This window comes from Heterocephalus glaber, unplaced genomic scaffold (assembly GCF_053883595.1).
Source record: "Heterocephalus glaber isolate CG9 unplaced genomic scaffold, H.glaber_assembly_v1.0 deba00001452, whole genome shotgun sequence".
NCBI lineage: Eukaryota > Metazoa > Chordata > Mammalia > Rodentia > Bathyergidae > Heterocephalus > Heterocephalus glaber.
The window spans coordinates 757,576-766,844 of NW_028258302.1; the positions used below are offsets into that span (position 1 = coordinate 757,576).

Consider the following 9,269-nt stretch of genomic DNA (forward strand, 5'->3'; position numbering starts at 1 on the left):
GTGAACAGAGGTGTGGACAAAGCAGGGGAGACTAGAAGTGAGTAGGAGCTAAACAAAGAAGGACAGTATGTGTGGATGGGAGATGTGTACTGTCTCAGGATCTCACCAAAACTCTGAGACAGGACTTGAGCAGCAAAGGCAATAAAGCTGAAGGCATATGTATGGATCCAGCTCTATTTATACCAAGCCAGTGGTTCTGCTCAGTGATCACACAACTCAGGTGGCTGAGACCACAGTGATTCCCTGCATGGTCATGTTGGGATGGGGGTCACATTATCACTAAGGTTCTGTTTGGGGTTAGTCATCACAGCACCGTCAGGGACAGTGGAACCAAAAGTAGGACCCAACTATCCAGTAGTCATCAGATGGTGACTGGCTGGTGATGGAAGCATGGTTCCCTGATATGACCATCCTGGAGCTGCAGCACAGATATCGTAGGTTGACAACTCAATGATGTGCCACAGCACACAACAGGTGGAGAGCAGCCTAGGCAGGCACCATGGGATGCAATGATACAAACGTCACAGAGGTTAACTCCCAGGCTCAAGCATTCCAGACATGCAATCCTCACTGCAGACACCACAGGGCCATAACTTCCAGCACAAGTATCACAGGGCAAATCTCTCTAGTGCAGACATAAAGGGATGAAGCTAAACAGAACAGACATTACAAAATGCAAACACACAGCACAGTCATCATGGGATGGAACTCCCCAGTGCAATTATCACAGAGGCTTAATCCCCTATAGCCACCTTGGTACAGTAATCACAACACTGTAAAGCCCAGGTGCAGACATCATGGAAGTGCAGCCCTCTGGTCCATGTGGGTGTACAGAGGGCACAGGCATCGGGGGGATATAGCTGGCTGATGAGGGCACTACAGGACTGAAACTTGCCAGTCCACTATCACACAGTCCACTACCACAGAGATGTAACACTCTATTACAGACACAGGGCAGGGGCCGCCCCTCGTTCCAACAGCAAAGGGGTGCGAGGCTCACCCGGCACAGCCATCATGGGGTTATCATTCCCAGAACAGACATCCACGTGGTACAACCTCGGGTGAGATTCCAGCCATGAACGTCAGAAAACCTGGTTCTTCAGCAGCCCTACCCGCAGTGTGGCAAAGACAAGTGGCCCTTACTTGGGATTCAGAGACCCCTTATGTATCTGGGTTGGGGTGCTTAGAACACTGTCCGTCTCCACAAAGGAGGATAGACAAAAGCGGAAAAGTTGAAAACAAAGACATTTCCTTTCCAGAGAGCTTCTCCCAGTGGTCCATGGATTTAGTGACACAGACACCCAGGGAGATGAGGAGACAGAAGGGACACAACAAAAGCGCACACATTCTCAAGGACCATTCTGGCAACCACACAGCTATCCAAGTCAGAGCCTCTCCCTCAGCAGCTCCTGGCATGAGTAAGATGCTCCCGCCCCAAGACTTCAGGCACGGAGCCTGCCTCTGGCGTCAGGAGGTCCAGGTCACTCCCAGCTCCAGGGCCTCCCTCAGCAGCAGAGCAGAGCAAGCAGCCCTTCATCGTCAGACCAGGCCTCAGGTCCAGACCTTGACCCTCGTCCAAGCACCAGTCACAGGGTCACATGTGGGGAGGAGGTGGGAAAGGAGCAGGGTGGTAGGACTGCTGCCAGCCTTGCTGGGTCACAGGAAACCCAGCACTGCTCAGAACAGGGTACATGCTCCACCAGCATGGCTGCTCGTCTAGGTTTCAGTGACTCAGACAGAAACAAGGTCCTGGGCTGGGGATCTAGCGCAGCGGTTCCACCACCTGCCTCGAAAGCGCAAGGTCCTGAGTTCGATCCCCAGTACTTAAAAAAAAAAAAAGGTCTCTTCAAAAACAAGGTCCTGGCAGGCATGGTGGCACATGGCTGTGATCTTGGCAACTTTGGAGGTTGAAGCAGAAGGCTCCCAAGTTGAAGGCCAATCCAGGCAACAAGACTGTTTCAAAATAAAAAGGGGCTAGGGCCGGGGATTTAGCTCAGTGGTTCCGAGGCCTGCCTCGCAAGCGCAAGGACTTGCGTTTGATCCCCGTACCCAAAAAATAAATAAATAAATAATAAAAAGGGGCTAGGGATGTAGCTCAGTGATAGAGTGCTTGCCTAGAATGCACCAGGCCATAGGCTGAGACCCCAGTACCGCCACCAAAAAATAAAATAAATGATGGATAGGCCCAAACACATGGACACTCATGCTCAACTGGAAATCTCAGAACTACTCCACAGACCATCAGTTCTACCACACTGACACACTTGTGCAGGAACACAATTACATGCCTTACGATATACAATATAACTGGATGCAATTTTTCGACACTCAGAATGGTTTTAATATATCCTTTTCCTTTGCTACACTAGGGTGAAGCTGCCAACTGCCCTTTCTTAGAAGAACTGTCCTTTATTCTCAAATTTTGTCCTTGGTGCCAAAATGTCCTTTCTTGTATGAGATAATGGGGATAACAGATAGCAATTGTTTTTTATAATGTCCTTACTTAGCAAAAGAAAAACCGCCAACCATTCGGGTTTGTTGTCTGGGCCCCAGATACTTTTGGAGAGTGTACTGCTCTGTGAAGGCAAAGGGCCTGGGAATCGCTGCTGGGAGGGAAGAGAAGGAAGCTCGCACAGAAACGTCATGGAAGGTGCGTGCTACACCACCCCACTCCTACCAGCCCCCAAGGGGGCCTGAGGAGCCAGGATGGAGGGGTTCCCGGCTGGAGAACAGCTGGGACCATTCCTGAGGCCCCCTCATGAATATGCAAACACAGACTGATTTATTTCCCTTGGGCATGAGTTATTATTCACAAATATTAATTAGTCTCCAAATACCACCTGTTCCTACAGCCTCCCCCACCTTCTTCCCCAGGACAGGACACTGGGTCCCTGGAGGCTGGCACCCAGAAACGGACACAGGTAAAAGGAGGGGATCCAGGGCCCCTCACAGCAGCCAGCCAAGGGGAGAGGCCAGGCTTGGGCAATAAGGTGAGCTCACTGGGCAGGGAGAGCTGGAGGCTGTTCATCTTCTAGCTGGCGGCGGGTAGCTAACCGAGCCCTTTTGTCATGTCCTGGACAGTTCACCGAGTTGCACTGCAGCAACAGCCTTGGAGGCGGAAACAGGCCTTGTTACACTTGGGAAGGGAAAACCAACATGTTTCCAACTCTCACCAAACCAACCGCTGGATTATACAAGAAATAAATCACTGCTTTAGCCACGACCCCTGCCCCAGGGAAGGAGGAGCTGGGAGGAATTGTCCCACAGTGCCTCCCCTCCTGTGAGTACAGCCAGGAAGAGCCCTCCCTCCCACAGCTGATATTGGGGTCCCCCAGCTGCACTGAGCCCCTTGCAGCCATCAGCTTCTCTGGGGAGTGGAGGGAGCAATCAGGAGAATCAGAGCCTGTAGCCCCTTCCTGTGACGCCCCTAGGAATCCATGCTCACCAGTGCTGTCTCCAGGCTTCTGCACTCTCTGCTCTCCCTTCTGCCCCAGCCACTCATTTACCCTCCACACACAGCTCTAGTGATCCATCCCTAAACCTTCCTTCCCCAACTGACCCTCTAGTCTTCCCGGTTTGTACAACATAATGACAGCAGCAGGGGTAATGCCGACCAGAGGTTCTGAAACCCACAGTGGGACTGCCCATCATGGGATATTAGGCAATGTCTGGAGATATTTTTGATTGTCAAGACTAGGGCGGCTGGGGCTGGGCATGCACACCTGTAATCCCTGCACTTGGGAGGCTGGGGCAACAGGATTGTGAAATAGGAAGGAAAGGTTCAAAAGGGAAGGAGAAGTACTGGGGCGGGGGGGATATGAGAAAAGAAGGAAAAAATGGAAACAAAGCTTTTGTAAATAGAAAGGGGTGGAGAGGTGGAAGGGAAGGAAGAGGAATGGGAAAAAACAAGAACTAAGATATATCATGTACAGGTACAAATTCCCAACGATGAATGTGATCATAACGTGTACCTAAAATGTACCAATAAAGTTAATTAAAAAAAAGACTGGGGCTGGGGCTGGGTGCTACTGGCGTTTAGTGGAAAGAAACCTGGGATGTTGCTAGACATCCTATAGTAACAAGTCAGTGCCCATAACAAAGGATTATCTGATCCAACGTGTCAACAGTATGAGGATTGAGATGCTCTAATATAGACAGCATGCTGCTGTGCCAGTTCAGCCTAAGGTTTGACCTGACCTCTGCCCCAGAACACAGTCCCCAAGGAGCACCCTAGGCTCTGGACCCAAGAAAGCCCAAACCTAGTGGTGGCTTCTTCTTCTCTCTCTTTTTTTTGGTGGTATAGGGAATTGAATCCAGGGCCTTCACACTGATCTAGGTCCCCAGCTCTTTTTATTTTGAAACAGGGTCTTGCTAAGTTACTGAGTTGCCCCGGCTGGGCTTGAACTTGTGATCCTCCTGCTTCAGCCTCCCAGAGGGCTAAGATTATAGGTGTACACGCAGCTTAATTTGTATTAGCTGGGTCCTGGGCCTCAGGATCTCACAGCATCTTCTTTTACCCTCCAAACCAGCTCAGCCTCCACAAGTTAGGACCTACAGAATACCCCATTCTCCACCTCTCCAGACATGCCATCAGCAATGGCTTCCCTAGAGGACAGTAGGCTTCCCTTTCAGGTTCCTCTTCTGGTGAGACTGGGCTTTCAGGGAGGTCAGACCCATCACTTGAAGCTGATGTGCTTACATCCACTCTCTCCACCTGACCTTTCCAACCTGTGACAAAACCCTTCCTGCTGTACCCTCGACATAACCCCAGTGCCCACCTTGCCAAGAGCATACACCCAAGGAGTGCTACTTCCTCTCCCATCTAGTCCAGCCCTATCTCCAATAGAGCCCTCCTCATTCAGCCATCCATGCAGTACTGGTCATTGGGCAGGGTGATGACCAAGAGGCAGAGGCTCTGCCTTCAAGGAGTTTACAGAGAGTGAACAGATTCACCGAGCCCTCAGCTCAGGATGGCCCAGTCAGAACTCACACTCCCTCAAGTGCCCTCTCCCTCCAGGGCCCCCAATCTCAGGGACAGCACCACCATCACCTCAGACACTCTAACCAGCGATTCCTCCACAAAAGGTTCCTCTCCTCATCCCACAATTTGTCTGTACATTGAAACTGCGCTGCCTCCATCCCAATCGCCTCCAGCCTCTGTCAGTGGGCTTCCTGCCTCTGGTCACTTCCTTCCAACCCATCCTACACACAGACCAATGGCACCTTTTAGCTCACAAAAGTGCAAATGTGATCCTGTCCATCACATGCACTTTGTTACTTTATCCCACAACAAACACATTCCATGAATGAACAAATGAATGGGCAAACGGACAGGTGAGTGCATGGGTGGTACTTCTCTACTTGGAACTTTCAATGCCTCCAAATCACCCTTCAGAAAAAGTCTAGACTGGGGCTGAGGATTTAGCTCAGTGGTTTCACAGCATGCTGCGCAAGCGGAAAGACCCGAGTTAGATCCCTGGTACCAAAAAACAGAAAGAAAAAGTCTAGATTTAGTTTAGCCTGACATCCAAGGTCCACCACATTACTCCAAACCAACTCCTCAACCTCATTCCCTGCAACTTCAGCCCACTGTCTGTGCTTCTCACGGGAAGAAGTTGGCCTCAAAGAGACCAGGAGGGATGCCCCAGGCCTTGTACTGGGTACCTTGCGCCTTCTACCATAACCTCCAGTTGACAGGCACAGTCCTTTGTGAGTGGAAAGGCAGACAGACCCTGGTGCAAGTCCTAGGACATCACCCAGAAGCCTATTCCACACCCACAGCAGCTGATGAACTGTACCTCCTTCCCCCCTGCTTCCCCCACTGGGTCCCACATTCAATCCTTCCCTACGTCCCCTCTGTCTCATACATGAATCCCTTCTCTCCACTCTCCTCACTGCTTTCCTGGCCCAGGCCTCCACCAACTCTCAGCCACATGCCTGCTGGATCAGGTCAGGGCCCTGGTGACAGACCTTCCATGGCTCTCCATGGGCCTTACATCAAAATCCAAGCTGCTCAGCCAGCCCATAGGACTCTGGACCCCTGCTTCTGGACACACTCGAGAGCACACTCACCAGGTCTTTGCTTGCCCACGCCTGTCACTCTCGCTGGACAATCAGCTCTATGGGCAGGGCACTGGGGCCTCCGCTCCTTCCTGGATGGGAGGAAAAGGTAACATCAAAAATTTCATCATAGCAGAATATATATGAACCAACACAGGCACTCAAACTTTGTTGTATATGTAGCAGAAAAAAGCAGGTTACAGAACTATCAATGTAAGATAATCCTCATTTAGTAAAAATGTCCATCTTTTTACATTATCCTCCCTCATTCATTTGATACTCCCTGAGCACCCACTCTGTACCAGGCATTCTTTCCTATGAATGTGGGCAATAGGGACAAATACCCTGCAAATGGTCTTGGAATTTGTGTCCAAATTCTTAGAATGCCAGGTACAGTGGCGCATGCCTATAATCCCAGCACTTCGCACGCTGAGGCAGGAGAACCGCTCCAAGTTTGAGGCCAGCCTGAGCTACATGAGTTCAAGACCAGCCTGAATTATATAGTGAGACCTGTCTCAAAAGACAAGACAAGGGGCAGGGATTTAGTTCAGTGGTTTCATCGCCTGCTGCGCAAGCGCAAGGACCCAAGTTCGATCCCCAGTACCAAAAAAAAAAAAGACAAGACAAAAAACAAAACCCCCAAATTCTCAGAATGTAATTTATATCCAAAATTACAAATGTAATTTGTATCCAGGATTACTCCTCAGAGTAATCCTGGAGCCAAGCAGTTACCCAACTGCCTCTACAGCCCTACCTGCCCATGCTCTCCTTCTACCAGCCAGGCATGAGAACTTTCTCTTCTGACCTTCAAATGTGCCTAATTGTCTCCTGTCTTCCAGCCTTGCTCATATTTTATCCCATTCCCAGGAATGGGCTACCCATGTTCTGACCAATTATATATCAGATCTTATAACCAATGGTACTTTAACGCCTTTAATGATGTCAGAGACTATATGCCTAGACCTTGCCTTGGAATAGTGACCATAAATCTGATTATTTATGGCCTTATACAATAATGGAGTCACTACCGTAAGCTCAGTACAGCATGGGCCACTGCTACCCAGGCCAGTCCCACATCTGCCATGGCCACCAGGGAGCCCAGCACATAGTAGGTGCTCACTCAGTGCAAGCTGAATGAGTGGATGAATGCATGAATGAGTTCACAGAAAACAGCCCAGCTTGGAGAAACACACCCCAGCATAATGCTACTCTTTAAAGAAGCTTCAGGAGCAATATTTATTTTTGACTTTCTGCTTCTCTGTAATTTTTTAAATGATGGTGTGCCCCTGGATGCCTCCTCCGCTGGCATGCACAGAGCAACAGAGCCGATCCCCTTCCTTTTAGAACCACTGCTGAGTCCCCATCAGCGTGGGCACCGTCCTGGGTCAGGGCAGGGGTCAGACACACCCACATCCTTTTGCCACCACCTCGCCACACTCGCACAGCCACTCGGCTCTGCCGGCACCCACCTGCTGCAGGCTGCACCCTGCAGCGGGCTTCTCCTTGGCCTCATCCCCATAGGCACGGCGAGCCCTGCCCCACAGCCCTGCCACCTTGGCTCCTCCCAAAATAGACACACAGGAAACACAGAGGCCATAGGGCTGGACGCATCCTCGTGGACCCAGACAGACCCTCTTCCCCAAGCCAAGGACTGGCCTCCATATCTGGGAGTCCTCTCTTGAGACTGATCTCCCCTCCAGCAAGACAGGGGAATCTTCTGTGGCAAAGGTCTCATCCACTCAATGCTATGCTCACCAACCCTGCCTCCACAGATCCCCTGCCTGCACCGGAACAGCAGCCCTGGGCTCAAGATGCGCACACACTTCCCTCCCCCAGCCCACTGTGTTTCTCCACAACATTCCCAGTGGCTGCAGCTCCCAGCATGCAAGCTGCCAGGTGGGTCCAGCTAGACAAACCAGCTTCCATGTCCTAAACTCAAAGGGCCATTTGTCTGGAGACACCTGCCAGGCCTCATGGTGCCTGACATAAGGTCACCAGCTCCACCGCTGCTCAGAAACTCTAAGCAGAGAGGCAGTGTCCAAGGCAGAGAACAGGAAATGTGTCCCACGTCACCAGGCACTGCTGCCACACAAGGCACACTGGACCTGGTGCTTGGAAACTGGGACAGGCCCTGTGCTGAGCAGGGAGCCACTCCTGAAAACAGGCATACACCAAAAATGGTCAGGAGGCGGGTCCTGGAGCAGACTAAACACACAAGAGGACTTTGAGCTTGGTAATACCTGGAGGCACACAGCAGCACCAGGGCAGGGTTCTGCAACAGCCAGAACAGTAAGCTGGACCACCAGTCCAGGATTAAATGGCCCCAAAACAACCTATGTGAGCAATCAAATCACCATTCAGATAGCTAACAGCAGCCCCCAGAATCACAGTGCTGGCAATCTATGGCACACATCCCTTGGTGGACTAGATGTTATCATTGAAAGCTCTAAAAAGTTTGCCATTACTGTTCTAGACCCACACTGGGACTAGGCCCAGGACAGTCAAGACAACCAGGGCCAGGGATTTAGTTCAGTGGTTTTGCCGCCTGCTGCCGAAGCGGCAAGGACCCAAGTTCGATCCCTGGTACAAAAAAAAAAGCTAACCAGATAGGCTGGCAGTGATACCCACAAGGCCAACTAGAAGGCTGAACTCAGAAAGGGGCTAATGGTATAGGATGCACTGGTGGCACCCAGCACTCAGCTTCAGAAGGAGTTGGTTCATTTTTCGACCACAACCAAGATGAGGCAAGGAAGCCTTGGGCAGCCACCAGGGCTGACCCCTAGCAGGGCTTTCCATCATCTGCCAGGCCTGAAACCAGGCTCAGCAACAGAACCAGGAGCAAGTTGAAATCTGGAACACAGTCTGTCTTGGAGCAGCCCCCAGGCAGCTCCTGCAGCTGCACCTGGAAGTCCCCCGGAAAAGCAGCTAAAATACCACCAAGGAGCAAAAACCAGAGTTCTCACACCCAGCAGCCAGGAGTATGCAGAGATCTGGTGCAGATGGATCTGGGAGGCAAATGCAGGAAGAAACTCAACAGATGGCCAGAGCTCAGGGAAACCTGAAAACTCTGTGGCTGCCTCTTCTCAGAATGAGAATCCCTGTCCATGTCCACCAACCTGCACTGTGGGGTCACTTCTGCACGACTGTATCTTGAGCCTCCTCATAGCCTGCTCACCTGAAGGTCAAATGCACCTGGGTGACACAGCTCC

The 9,269-nt window shown here is 51.2% G+C and overlaps 1 protein-coding gene across 24 annotated transcripts in view; it reads right to left on the reverse strand.

Moving 5' to 3' along the window:
* Ptprf (protein tyrosine phosphatase receptor type F) overlaps positions 1–9,269 on the reverse strand; it is an 86,294-nt gene that overhangs the window by 72,964 nt on the left and 4,061 nt on the right. For 23 of the 24 annotated variants that reach the window (XM_087214943.1, XM_087214949.1, XM_087214945.1 and 20 more), the window contains exon 2: positions 6,073–6,152. The exons of the other annotated variant lie outside the window; for it this stretch is intronic. The gene's annotated coding sequence lies outside the window, so the exon portion shown is untranslated. The remainder of the gene's footprint in view (positions 1–6,072; positions 6,153–9,269) is intronic. 24 annotated transcript variants of the gene reach the window in all.